The sequence below is a fragment of the Gracilinanus agilis genome, chromosome 2 (genome assembly GCF_016433145.1).
Source record: "Gracilinanus agilis isolate LMUSP501 chromosome 2, AgileGrace, whole genome shotgun sequence".
In the NCBI taxonomy this organism is placed as follows: Eukaryota; Metazoa; Chordata; class Mammalia; order Didelphimorphia; family Didelphidae; genus Gracilinanus; species Gracilinanus agilis.
Window position 1 is genome coordinate 50,139,299 of NC_058131.1, and position 14,088 is coordinate 50,153,386.

The following is a 14,088-nucleotide window of genomic DNA, read 5'->3' on the forward strand; positions in this document are numbered from 1 at the left end:
TTGTCAGACTTGAATGGATCTTTGATTTCATCCTTGAGACTACCTAGGAGCTACCTGGCAGCAAAGCGAAGTCAGGAACCCTAAATTCAAATCCCACATTGGACCCTGCCTATCCATGTGACCCTAGGCAAATCATTTAACCACAGTCTACCTCAGTTTCCTCAACTGTAAAATGGGAATCATAATAGCACTTCACAAGGTTATTGTAAGGATCAAATTAGCTATTATTCATTTACAAAGCACTTTAGTGTGGTGCCTAAAATATAGTAGGTGCTTAATAAATGGTATTCCCTTTCCCTTCTTCTCCTATCTGCACCCCAGATCAAGTCAAAAATCCTTTATTAAGTGCCTACTATGTGCCATGAGCTTTGATAAAACACTGCTAAATATTCTCGTCCTCCATGTTTTCTCTTAAATTCTCCATAGCTGATCAACCCAACAAGCTGAAGACCATCCCTTGGTGCTTCCAGCTGGTCACATCCATCTGTAATCATTTTGTCTCCATTTTTGCCTTAGCCTCACGATAAGCACAAAACACCAAAAAGGAACCTTGCTTCCCTGGAGGCCATCCAAGTAGAGGATATTCTGTTCCTTCCTTGTGACAAAATGCACATTTCTCATTAAAGGGCAAATCTTTCAATTCAAAAGGTTGAATAGGATGCTAGGCTACTTAAAAGAAAATTCTAGCTGGCTAAATTTAGGGCGCTGAAAAAGTCCAATCCAAGTCTGTCCTCTGAGAATCTCAAGTGCTTGTAGCATCCTGCAGTGGTTGGGATTTGGGGCCATGTTGGAGATTGGGGGGGGGGGAACAGACCGCATTACCAGCAGCATCAGAAACGGATGAAAAAAGCTGGGGTTAAGAGATGGGAGGTGAGTCATTTGGAGCAGCTCAACAGCTCTTCATGGGCACCGTGGCCCTGACCACCATGTCTTATTTAGGGCTTAAGAAGGCCTGGGGCTGTGCACATTTTTTTTTTTTTTTTTTTAGGGATTGATGGCACAAGCAATGTTGATATTTCCCCACATTGTTTGGCCTCTTTAATCAATACCTTAGCTTTTTCCCATCCTCCTCAGCAGTCCCAGCCTTCATCTTCTCTGAAGCCATTTTTCAGAAGAAAGATCGAGCCTGGGGGAGTGAAACGTTCTGTCTTCCTGACTACAGACAATGCCAACCAATCTCAGGCTCCCCTTCCCACCAGCAGCCTTGCCTACTACTTGAAGCCTTTCAGGCTAACTCCAGCCCACACAGATTCCTCCTCCTCATTCCGCTTCCCCCCCTCCCCTCTCATCTCCTTCTCAGAACTCCTACAGTATTTATTCTCTTAGTAGAACCATCAAAAGCTGAATCATGTGTTATCTCTTATTGTTCTCTAATGATGTTCTGGGTGTCAGTATTGTCTACCCGACCGGAAGGTAAGCTCGAAGGGGAAGGTGCCACTTGTGAGACTGCTGCGTCTGCCTGTCTAGGCGCAGGACTAAGAGGCAGCCTGGGAGAATCACGGGATTCAGAGGTGAAAGGGATGTGAGACCAATCAATAAAAAACCCATTGGTTAAGCACTTGCTATGTGCCAGGCACTGTGCTAAGCACAGGGAGTGGGGGGGGGGGGGGGGGGGGCGTAGACAAGACCCCAGAATAAGGATCTCATATTCCCAAGGACTTAACATGGAAACAAAGGAGATACACACAAATTTGTACAGAGTAGATGGTAAATGATTTCAGAAAAAAGACACTAGGTGCTGGAGGTAGAAGGCTTCAGAAGGTAGGATTTGAGCTAAACCTTTCTTTTTTTTTTAAACCCTTACCTTCTATCTTAGAATCAATACTGTGTATTGGCTCCAAGGCAGAAGAGAGGTAAAGGTAGGCAATGGGGGTTAAGTGACTTGCCCAGGGTCACCCAGCTAGGAAGTATCTGAGGTCAGATTTGAACCCAGGACCTCCTGGCTCTAGACCTGGCTCTCAATCCACGGAGCTACCCAGATGCCCCCTTGAACTAAGTCTTGAAAGAAGCTAGGGAAATCAGGAGGCAAAAGGGAAGCATTCTAAGCATATGGAATTGCCTGGGAAAATCCCACAGATGGGAAATGGACACTCTTCTAGAAATGGAAAGTTGACCTTTGAAGCTGGATCCTAGAATATATGGAAGGGATTAAAAGTGTAAAAGACTGAAAGGGTAGGAAAGAGTCACGTTAAGAAGGGTTTTAAATGCCCCAAAAGGGCAATTTATATTTATTCTGGAGGAAATAGGGAGCCAGGGGAGTTTATTGAATATTAGGTTAAGTGGTCAGCCCAAAAGGGAAGTCCATGTGACTTAACTAGAATTATTCAAGGTAACAGAAAGAAATAAAAAACAAGGGCATCCAATTGGTCTACATTCTCTCTCTCTCTCTCTCTCTCTCTCTCTCTCTCTCTCTCTCACACACACACACACACACACACACACACACACACACACACACACTGATTTGAAGCCAGAACTAGCAAACTAGCAGGCTACCAACTTTCTCAGACTGAGGTTGAAATGAACATCTTTAGATTTACTCAGGGATGTAGCAAGGGGCTTTGGGCATTATGGTCTTCAGACCAAGGAAGGAAGAGAACCATGATGGTCTAGAAAAATACTGCTGCTGTGACTTGGAACATAGTTACACCTAGATCTCCCTAGGATAGCCTGTATCCATAGGCATTAATAGAACACAAGAGAAAAATCAGTGGGAATATTTAATCCAGAATATGGTAGCACTTGTGGGTCAGCTCTAGGTAACTCAATGGAGGATGGAGGAATATGGCACATCCTTACACCTCCTAACACACCCATACACTGTTTCGATGCTCACATCCAGACTTCAGTACTGCTCCCCAGTAGAGCTGATCAGGTACTTTAGAGAAAGAGAAGGGTTCTATTCAAGTGGATCTAATTGGTTTCCCCACCCCCCCCACCCACTTCCACCCCACAGCTGGGAAATACTAATCAACTACAAAACTAGACTTTTCTAGTTTGGAATATTCCCAATATAAAATTTTCCAGAGATGGGGTAGGGCCCAAAAAAAAAAAAAAAAAAAAAAAAAAAAAAAAAAAAAGGTACTGGAGTAAAGGAGGGGACAGGATCCTATTGGATAGAGAAAGTCTAGATCAGGAAAAAAGGGGTTTTCAGAAGACAATAGTCACACAGATTTAAAACTTTCTTAGTACAACTACAAATATTATGTTATATTTCTCTAGGCTAAAAAGTCCTTTCCAAAATTACTGGGAAAGCACCTCAGAAAAGTGGGTGATGGGTCACAAAGAAAAAGACTTTTTAGGGAAATGGATTAAAGTTGGTACCCAAACTGTAGTGCAAAAGGGTGCATATTAACCCTGCAAAGCCTTACTGTAAAATTTCTGACAGTTGAAAAGGGTTTAGAATCCTGAGGAGTGGCAGTTGACCCTGGAGACTTGATGAGAGTAGTAGGGTCAACTGAGCTCTTTCTTTAGATTGAAACCTGGCCTATATTCTGCAGCTTTCCTCTTAAAATTTGTTAGCTTAACTATTTCCTTTGGATCTCCCTGTCCTCCCCTATTCCCAATTATCATTTTCCCTTCCTGAATCTCTGTGGGTTTTTGAAAAGAGGGTGGATCTGGGTGGTAGCTTTCAAACTTTGTAGATTTAGTTTCCCCGTAGTCAAGTAGGGCTTCCCTTGATACAGATTATCTCTTGAATCATTGTATCCAACTTTCCTACCCCTTTTAGGCTACAAACCCTCTCGGGGCTGAGTTAGGCAGGTCCTTTCTCAGTCTCACATTCCTGTCTCCCTCCTCCACCTGAAGCTTTCCCTAGGCGGCTGTTAGAGTTACCTTGTATCCCTCTGTCCTTTTCAATCAACCCTGAAACTCAATAAACCCTGTTTGTCACTTAAACAAACCTTTGGCTAATTCATTAGTTGATTGATAAGAGAGGGAAAAGGGGAGAAAGGAACAATATCCTCTCTGAGTCCTGAGGGAGTTAAAGGCGTCCATTTTGGAGTAAGTGGTAATCCAAATACTTCCTCTGGACTCTTCCTTTGTGAACCTGAGAAACTGACTAGAAAGCCCTCTAGTCAGTTTCAAGCCATTTCTGGCTGGCCCTAACCTTTGTCTGTAGAAGTGTCCTTCCTACCGGAAGGGATCAGTCAGTTTCCCTTCAGTGTTTCTGTCTCAAACCTGTGTACCCAGTCTGTGTCTCCCTTTGCTCCACTATTATACCCTCCTTATCCACTTTACTGCCTTAGGGATTCACAAACCCCTATCTACAGTGCCCTATCCCCAATTATCACCTTAACCTGATTTAGTCCCTTATTACCGCCAGCCTTTAGTCCCTTACCTGCCTTGTCTCCTATTACCACTTGAATGTTCCCTTATTACCCTACTTGCTTAATTCCCCTATTACATCTACCTTATCACCCTTAACCTGCCTTAGTCCCTACCTGCCTTTAGTCCCTTACCACCTCAATTTATTACCTTACCTGCCTTTATCTCCTATTATTATCCTATTTGCCTTAATTCCCTTATTACAAACCTTTCAAGAGAACTATTCTTGGGCTGTTTACATCATTGCCTCCCTTACCCATGAAGTGTTTGGGTTATTGGCCCATCTGAAGTCTTATCTTCTTTGCTCATCCCCTTTTTAGATCCCACCATTTTCCCCTGAGAAAGAATTAAAATATTGATGAAGGGAAGAGGTTTCTGCTTATTTCAGCTGTAAGGGTCCTAGTCCATGCAACTTGGTTACTCAGTTCATCTTAGGGTAGAGAGTCATGTCAGAGGGCAAGAGAAACTTTACTGATTTAAACATTTCTCTTTCTATGCTAGAAAAATGTGGATATTGCTGGCCCAGAGGCTAGAATGTTGGTATAGAGTCAAAAAGACCTGTATTCAAATCCAGCTTCACATATTTACTAGCTGTATGACCCTGGACAAGTCACTTAACCTCTTTCTGCCTCAACCGCCCTGACTTTAAAATGAGGACAGTCAGGGTTGTTGTGAGGATCTTATGAAATCATAATTGTAAAATATTCAGCACAGTGCCTGGCATGTAGTAAATGCTCTCTAAATGTTAGCTATTATTATTATTAGGCTCATATTAAATTGAACAAAATTGTTTCTGTCAGACATGAGCCAGAAACTACAAACAACAGTATAAATGTGTTTTTTTTTCCTCTGATGTTAGTGACAGAACCCAGATTAGAAACTAGGTCTTCTTGACTCCCAACATTCCCACTGTAGCATTCACAAGGCTTTCTCAACACAAAACTTTATATCAAAGCATCAGTCTCACTTCTAAATCTGTCCTAGAACTGGGCCCAAACCCTCCTTACAGATCTTGCACTTTTTGCCTATAGGATCTTTCCCTGCCTCTCTTAAACTCCAGGCACTGGCAGGACCTTACAAAGGAGATCCTCAATAAATGCTCATTTTTTTTTAAATGACATCTAGGGACAGGTCGGTGCCAATCTTGTCCTAAAACCGATACTAAGACAAGAAGGTAAGAAAAAACAACAACAACTAGATCTAGGGTCAAGAAGGCCCAGGTGCAGGGATCAAATCTAGCTGTGTCTCAAAGATCTGTGGCCTTGGGCATGTCTAACCTTCCTGGGTTCTAGTTTCCTCATCTATAGAATGAAGAATTGAACTAGAAACTGGGATTCCTAATCTAGGATTTGTGAACTGTTGTTTTCTAAAAAAATATCTTGATATTTGCATTTCAGTATCATTTGTTTTCTTTGTAAATCCGTATATTTTGTTTTATGCATTTAAAAACATGATTCTGAGAAGAGGTCCTTAGGCTGACAAAGGAATCTATGACACAAAAAAAGATTAAGAAATCCTGAATCTTGGATTATCTTAATTACCTCCTGGATTGAATATAAAAATCCTTTGTTTGCCTTAAAAAAAAAAAAAACCCTCACCTCTTGTCTTAGAATCACTACTATGTATTGGTTCCAAGACAGAAAAGTAGTAAGGGCTAGGCAATGGGGGGGTTAAGTGACTTGCCCAGGGTCGCACAGCTAGACAAGTGTCTGAAGCAGATTTGAACCCAGAATAGCCTGTCTCCAGACTTAGTGCTCTATCCACTGTGCCACTTCATTAACTGTTGACTGACTGATATCTCTTCTAGCTCTGATTGGACAGTCCTAATAAACCCAACTAAATCTAACAAAACTCTTCATTAACTCTTCCCCTCTCCATTGTTTTCCCTCGTTAAGCTCCCATTCTCCTGTCTACTTATTCCCAGAAAAACTGCTTCTCTTTCACTTGAGGATGCCCCCGCTATCTTATGGGCAACTGGAACCCTCAGATAACCCCTCTTAACCTTTTTCTTCTCCACTATGGCCCTGTAACCCATCTTCTACTCCCAGTGACCCTCTGTCTAGTAGTGAGCCTTCCTGGCCTTTTTCTTGCTTGGTGACCCTAATACCCCCTTTCCCTGTAAACTGATGCCATACACACTATAGTGTGACATTGGACAAGTCCCAGCCTCTCTCTCAATTCCATCCTCTTTAAAATGAAGTGGCTGGATTAGATGCCCCATTCAGGTCCATTTCAGCTCTGAGTCTCTGTTCACCTTTTCTAGAACCAAGGCATCCAGTTGTTCCATGTGGCATCCAAAAGATGGGACAGGGGACTGACCTGAACATGGACAGCTGCTCCAAGAAGTCTCCCTCACTTGTTTTGGTTTGAGCTCACCAATGAAAAGCTCATCAAGTCCTGCTGGGGTAGTCCTGCCATGTTCCAGAGCTGGGCTGGCAATTTTAATGTTGCCTGGCAACAAGATGGAACACAGAGGAGATGGACTTCCAGAACAACCCACTCCACCACATACAAATTAAATCCACTTTTCAGCATTTATGCAGCTCAAGGGATTGTATGAATTTCCTGGGTTAATGGATTTGGGTTTGCAAGGCTGTCACTTTCCTCCCTCTCCACTCCTTCTCCCCTTGTTTTTCCTATTTTCTCTGTACTTTTCCTCATCCACTTTCCACTGCTCCTGTCTGTGCCAAACCTCTCCCAAACAAGTGATTTGCTCTTCTCCAAATCTAATTCATTTGCAGATGATTAAAATGAGAAAATGTCATTTACCAATACATGCTGTCTGGTACCAAAAATATACCTTTGATGATCTGTTAACTTGACACTAATATTAGGCACAATTAGCCACTACTATTCAGCCAAGGATGAGATAAGATGCAACAACCATTCTCACATCACTTCCTTCTATGCACTCCCCAGCAGGCAGGCAGACAGTCAGCAAACATTTACTAAATCCTTACCACGTGCCAGGTATTGTGCTAAACATTGGAGATTCAAAGAAAGAGGTAGATAGAACATTTATTACCTGCTTATTATGATCTATCCTCTAAAGAGAACCAAAAAAGAGGAGGATCTATATTTATAAAATATTTCCACGGGTTCTTTTTGTGGTGTCAAAGAATTGGATTGAAAGGATGTCCATCAGTTGGAGAATGTTGAACAAATTGTTTTACGAACATGATGAAATATTGTCCTGTTGTAAGAAACGTTGAAGGGGATGGTTTCAGAGAAAGCTACAAAGACTTGTATGAACCAGTGCAGAAAGAAGTGAGCAGAGTCAGAACAATTCATATGACAAGACAGTAAACAGTCAACTTCAGAGACCTAAGAACTCTGATTATCACAAATGACCAAGCACAATTCCAAAAGATTCACGATGAAATGAGTTACCCTCTCCTACTAGAAAGGCTCAGAGAGCATATCAAGATATAATTTTTGGGCATGGCCAATGTGAGAATCTGTTCTGCTTAACTATACAACCCTTTGTAAAAAGGATTTTGTTTTTCTTGCTTTTTTAACAGGAGAGGTAGGAAGATGAAAAGGGAAAAAGGTCCCGGTCTTCATTTGAAAATTATATAAAAATAAACAAATACTATTTGAACAAGTAAGACAGTTCCTATCTTGAAAATTTTACATTCTTTTTTTGAGGGTTTTTTTAATCTTTGATTAATTTTTTATTTTTAGAAAAATTTTCCATGGTTACATAATTCATGTTTTTATTTTCCCCTTCATCCCCTCAAACTCCCCCTCCCCCCATAGCTAACTCGAATTTCCACTGGTTTTAACATGTGTGGTCAGTCAAGACTTATTTACATATTATTGATAGTTACATTGGTGTGGTCTTTCAGGTCTACATCCCCAATCATGTCCTCATCAACCCAAGTGTTCAAGCAGTTGTTTTTCTTCTGTGTTTCCCCTCCTGTAGTTCTTCCTCTGAATGTGGGTAGCATTCTTTTCCGTAAATCCCTCAGAATTGTCTTGGGTCATTGCATTGCTGCTAGTACAGAAGTCCATTACATTCGATTTTACCACAGTGTATTGGTCTCTCTGTGCAAAGTTCTTCTGGCTCTGCTCCTTTCACTCTGAATCAATTCCTGGAGGTCTTTCCAGTTCACATGGAATTCCGCCAGTTTATTATTCCATCACCAACATATACCACAATTTGTTCAGCCATTCCCCAATTGAAGGGCATCGCCTCATTTTCCAATTTTTTTGCCACCACAAAGAGTGCGGCTATAAATATTTTTGTACAAGTCTGTTTACCTGTGATCACTTTGGGGTACAAACCCAGTAGTGGTATCATGGGATCAAAGGGCAGGCAGTCTTTTAGTGCTCTTTGGGCATAATTCCAAATTGCCATCCAGAATGGTTGGATCAGTTCACAACTCCACCAGCAGTGCATTAATGTCCCAATTTTGCCACATCCCCTCCAACATTCATTACTCTCCCCTGCTATCATTTTAACCATTCTGCTAGGTATGAGGTGGTACCTCAGAGTTGTTTTGATTTGCATTTCTCTAATTATTAGAGATTTAGAACACTTTCTCATGTGTTTATTGATACTTTTGATTTCTTTATCTGAAAATTGTCTATTCATGTCCCTCACCCATTTATCAATTGGGGAATGGCTTGGTTTTTTTATACAATTGATTTAGCTCCTTGTATATTTGAGTAATTAGACCTTTGTCAAAATTTTTTGTTATAAAGATGTTTTCCCAGTTTGTTGTTTTCCTTCTGATTTTGGTTGCATTGTTTTTGTTTGTATGGAACCTTTTTAATTTAATATAATCAAAATTATTTATTTTACATTTTGTAATTGTTTCTAAACTCTTGCTTGGTTTTAAAATCTTTCCTTTCCCAGAGATCTGACAAGTACACTATTCTGTGTTCACTTAATTTACTTAGTTTCCTTCATTATATTCAATCTTTTACCCATTCTGAATTATAACAATGATTAACTGTGGGAAAACTTAGCTATCCTGATCAATACAATGATCCAAGACAATTCCAAAGGACCCATGATGAAAAATACTATCCACTTCCAGAGAGAACTGATGAACTCTATATGGTTAAAGTATATTTTTAGTTGCTTTCTTTATTTTCTTGCTTTTTATTGTTTGCTTGAATGCAACATGGTGTGTCATTTGAAATTGTTGTAAGCCCTGGAAGACTATTTCTCCCAGGACTCTCTCAGCTACAACTTCCCCCTGACACCTCCCACTTCCTTTGTGGGAGGTGTCAGAGAAAGTATAAAAGAGAAAGTTTGGCACCTTTTCTCTTTCTATGCCAGAAGCTCTGCTCTCTACCCTGGAGCTCTCTCTACCCTGAGACCCTGATCTCTCTTGGAGCCTTTTCCCCTTTGTTCCTACTTCCTAGTTTTCCCTAGACCTTCCCTTTCCTAATTTAAATAAAAACCAGCTATTCTAAACCCTAAAGTTGCTCTCTGATCATTTATTGAGCCCCTGAAGGGCTCTGATCAATTTCCCCTGCCGCCAGGGGCTGCCCCTACCTTCCTTTCCTTTCCTCTACCTTCTTTTCTCCTTTTCCCATTCCTCCAATCCTCCTACCTTCATCCCTTCACCCCCTTACAAAGGCCAATATGGAGATATGTTTTCATTAACTTCATGTGTACAATTGATTGCCTTCTCGATGGGCGAGAGAGAAATGAGTGGAGGGAAAATCTGGAATTCAAAATTTTAAAAATGAATGTATATATGAATGGATAAATAAATAAAGAACCAAAGCAATGCCTTAAAAGTAGAGAGGTAATGTGGAGATCTGGCCCCTGCAAGATGAAGCAAACACTATAACTTAGGGACCCATGGGTGCATTGCAAGTTAGCAGTGGGAAGGAGGTAGAGATGATTGTCACAGTAGAGGGGTTATGCTATTCCTGCCAGTAAGGGATTCACATTCTAAATGAGGAAATGTCAAGCAAATAACTATGTATATATAAGAGATATACAGTTATATTATATTAGAGAAAAGGTCAGCCTTGGAATTAGGAAACTATGGATTCAAATCCCACTTCTGACACATAGTTGCTGTGTGACTTTGAGCAATAATCTGTCAGTGTCTCAGGAAACTCTACAGAGAGAATTTTGGCTCTAGAAATCTTCTATATCCAATGAAATGAGAACCAGACACTCACCCCCCCCCACACACACACACACAAAGATAAAAGCATTCCCCTCAATTTTCCTTCCTCTACGCATTTGTTCACACTGTTCCTATACCTAGAATGCCTTCTTTCCTCCTCTTGATTTCCAATCCATTCTTTAGAACAGGTAGCACAATGGATAGAGAGCCAAGTCTACAGTCAGGACGGTCCTAAATTCAAATCTGGCCTCAGATACCTCCTAGTTATGTGACCCTGGGCAAGTCACTTAACCTCCAATTGTCTAATCCTTGCCATTCTTCTGTCTTAGAACTGATACTAAGATAGGAGGTAAGGGTTAAAAAAAAAAAAGAATGTCCTATTCTTAAATATATAATTAAAAATATATTAAAAATAATATAGTTTAAATCCTACATTCTCTACAAAGCTTTCCCTAGTCAGTAATAAACTTCCCTCCTCAAAGATATTTTGTGATGCAATTCTCTGATGTACTTATCATACCAATCAAATCATTCCTCAAACATTTATTAAATACCTACAATGGGGGGGGCAGCTGGGCAGCTGGGTGGCTCAGTGGATTAAGAGTCAGACCCAGAGACGAGAGGTCCTAGGTTCAAATCTGACCTCAGACACTTCCTAGCTGTGTGACCCTGGGCAAGTCACTTAACCCTCATTGCCTAGCCCTTACCACTCTTCTGCCTTAGAACCAATACACAGTATTGATTCCAAGATGAAAGGAAAGGATTTTAAGAAATTAATTAATTAATTAATTGATGCCTGCTATGTGTCATGCACTATTCTAGGCTGGTAATACAAGGACCAAAAAGTAAATTTCAGAGAAATTTACACTCTAATGGCAAAGATGACTAGATGGTTACACACAGAATAAATATAAAGAAAATAAATACAAATTTGTTAAATGCAGGGTAGTCTGAGAGGGAAGACACTAGGAGTTAGAGGGATCGGGAATTAGAGGAAATTTTCATGTTAACAATAATAACAAAGTAGTTTTCATTTTATATATTATACATTTTATACATACATATTTTTATATATTTATATATAATACAGCACTCACCATATTCTAGGCACTGAAAAATTATCTCATTTGATCCTCACAACAGCCCTGCAAAGTAGTTCTATTATTATCCCCATTTTACAGATGAGGAAAATGAGTCAAAGAGAACTTGCTCTGGGGCATGCAGAGTCAGATCTTCCTGACTCTGAACCCAGCACTCTCTACACACCGCCGGCTACCACAACATGGCATTGTATATTAGTTATATATTTAAAATTCCTCCTGCTGCTACTAAGGCAGCTAGGAGAGCCCTTGGTACACCGTCTGGCCCCTAGTAGGCACTTGATAAATTCTTATTCCTTTCTTCCTACATTAACCCCATTTGGGCAGGAAATGAAGCTTCTCTGAATTTCCCATCTTCTTAGCAACAATCCTCTACCAACCAGTATTTGTATTTTAGACAAAATATGGCTCCCGAGTAATTGGCCCGACACGTTTCTGTTTTGCCTAAGACATGGACATTATGGGCTTCTCCACTAGAGTCAGTGGAATTGACTGTCCCCCGTGAATCAGAAATGCCAAGTTAGGACTTGGCCCGCTAGGACCGCCGTGAAGATTTTGGCGTTGCTCAGCCCTTTAGCATCACCATTCAAGCCCAGGAACAATGAACATTCTGCAGTGGCTTCCTGAATTCCAGGACGCCAACGGAAAATGACATCAAAAATCAGTTCTGAAGTCATTTGGCAGATTAGGGGTTTGGCCATGGGTTGGGCTGTTTGTGAGTGTCCTTCGCACTCTCGATCTCTAAGCTCTCTCTTGACCTCCAGTCTTCCCTGTTAGCATAGTTTTGGGCTCTCTGTGTCCCCTGACTTCTGGATTGGTGCTTTGGGCGTTATACCATACAGGCCACTACTTGGGAGGGTTTTTTGGTTTAAAACCCTTACTTTCTGGCCTAGTAACAACTCTGAGACAGAAGGGCAAGGGCTAGGCAATCAGAGTTAAGTGACTTGCCCAGAGACACAGAGCTAGGAAGTTTCTGAAGCTGTATTTGAACCCAGGTCCTTCTGACTCCAGGCCAGGTGCTCTCTCCACTGTGCCACTTAACTGCCCTTCACGGTCCACTATTAACCAACAAGACTGCTGGCAGAAAGTTCATTATGGCCAACAAAGTACATTGCTATTGTCAGGGGAATTAGTCCTGATCCAACCCTTCGGTACAATATTGTAATCAGACGGCATTTGGTATATGGATGTTAAAAGCCAAATCTGGACCATTGTGCGTTTGCACATTGATAACATTGATCTTCTCTGACAATTTTTAATATTGTTTCAATCTATTCAATATGGAGGCACATTTCGCCTTTAATATCAGCAATTTTCACCGCCTGCCTTTGCCATCTGCAGAATTCTTTCCTTGTAGGCATAAGTTAAATAACTTGCCTTTATATACAGAAATGCCTCTCCCTCGTCCTACCCACCCACCTTTTGATTGGAAGCATACATTTGTAGACTAAAAGCAACTTTCTTTTTCTTTGCCTCAATCAGAGGAACCACAGAGATTTAGGGCTGGGAGGGAACTTCTTTTCCAGATGAGGAAACTGAGAGGCCCTGCCTGCCAAGGTGTGATTTACTCGAGGTTGCAAAGATTTTTCTGAAAACCATTTTGTTACTGTCTTTTAGTCGTACACCTTTACGTATCCTTCCCTTCTTCCCAAGCCTAATAAACTGGATTAGAGAACTCCTTGAGGGTAGGGAGCCTCTCTTTTATCTCTTTTTGTATATCACTTAATCGAGTACAGGACATAAGATAGGCATTCAACTGGCTAAGCTGTTCCTTTGAACAAATAAAAAAAGAAAAAAAGAAAAAACAGACTACATCTGAGGGCATATGCAAGCATGACAACATACCCGTGGCCCACACCCCCTATTAAATAGTCAGCCTAGGATTTGAGCTGGAGTCCAATCTCCAATGCCAATTTACTTCCCAGTATAACTGTCACCACTAAGCTTAAATGGAAGCATCAGTTTTCCTTCCAGGATAGCATATTTGGGGCTGTGTCCCCCGCATTTAGCCTGGTTGTGCCCATCACGCTCCAAGGGCTCCACACGTGCTCCTTAGAGGCCGATCCCCTTTGGACAAGATCTTGTCTTTGGTCTGTATCTGTAGGCCTGGTGGAAACGTGAGCTCCTGTCTTTGTGGCCTCAGCACTAAATAAGATGCTTCGCACTTGGCAGGTATTTTTTAAAAGGCTTGGTGGATGGAAGTGCTGGTTTTAAGCTGAGAAAACGGGGACCAAAGGGATAACAGAAAAAGCATCTGCCCCTGGGGCAAATTTCCTGCCGGTGCATCCCTTTGATGCAGGAATCTCATCATGGTATATATAAGTAGACTCACTTCAGCAGCACCACCACCCCCGGGACCCTTCTGGATGGAGGGTGGCCGGCTTAGTCCACACCTCCATCCAAGGGCACCCTAACCACCATCTCACTTCCCAGCCAAGCTGCATCCCTTTGGACTTTATCATACTCCAGCACCAGGTATCCTCCTTTCCCTCCCTCCTCCAGTCTGTCTCAGGGTCACTTCCTTTTGTGCATCTTTCTTCCCCCCTAAACTCCTTGAGGACAGG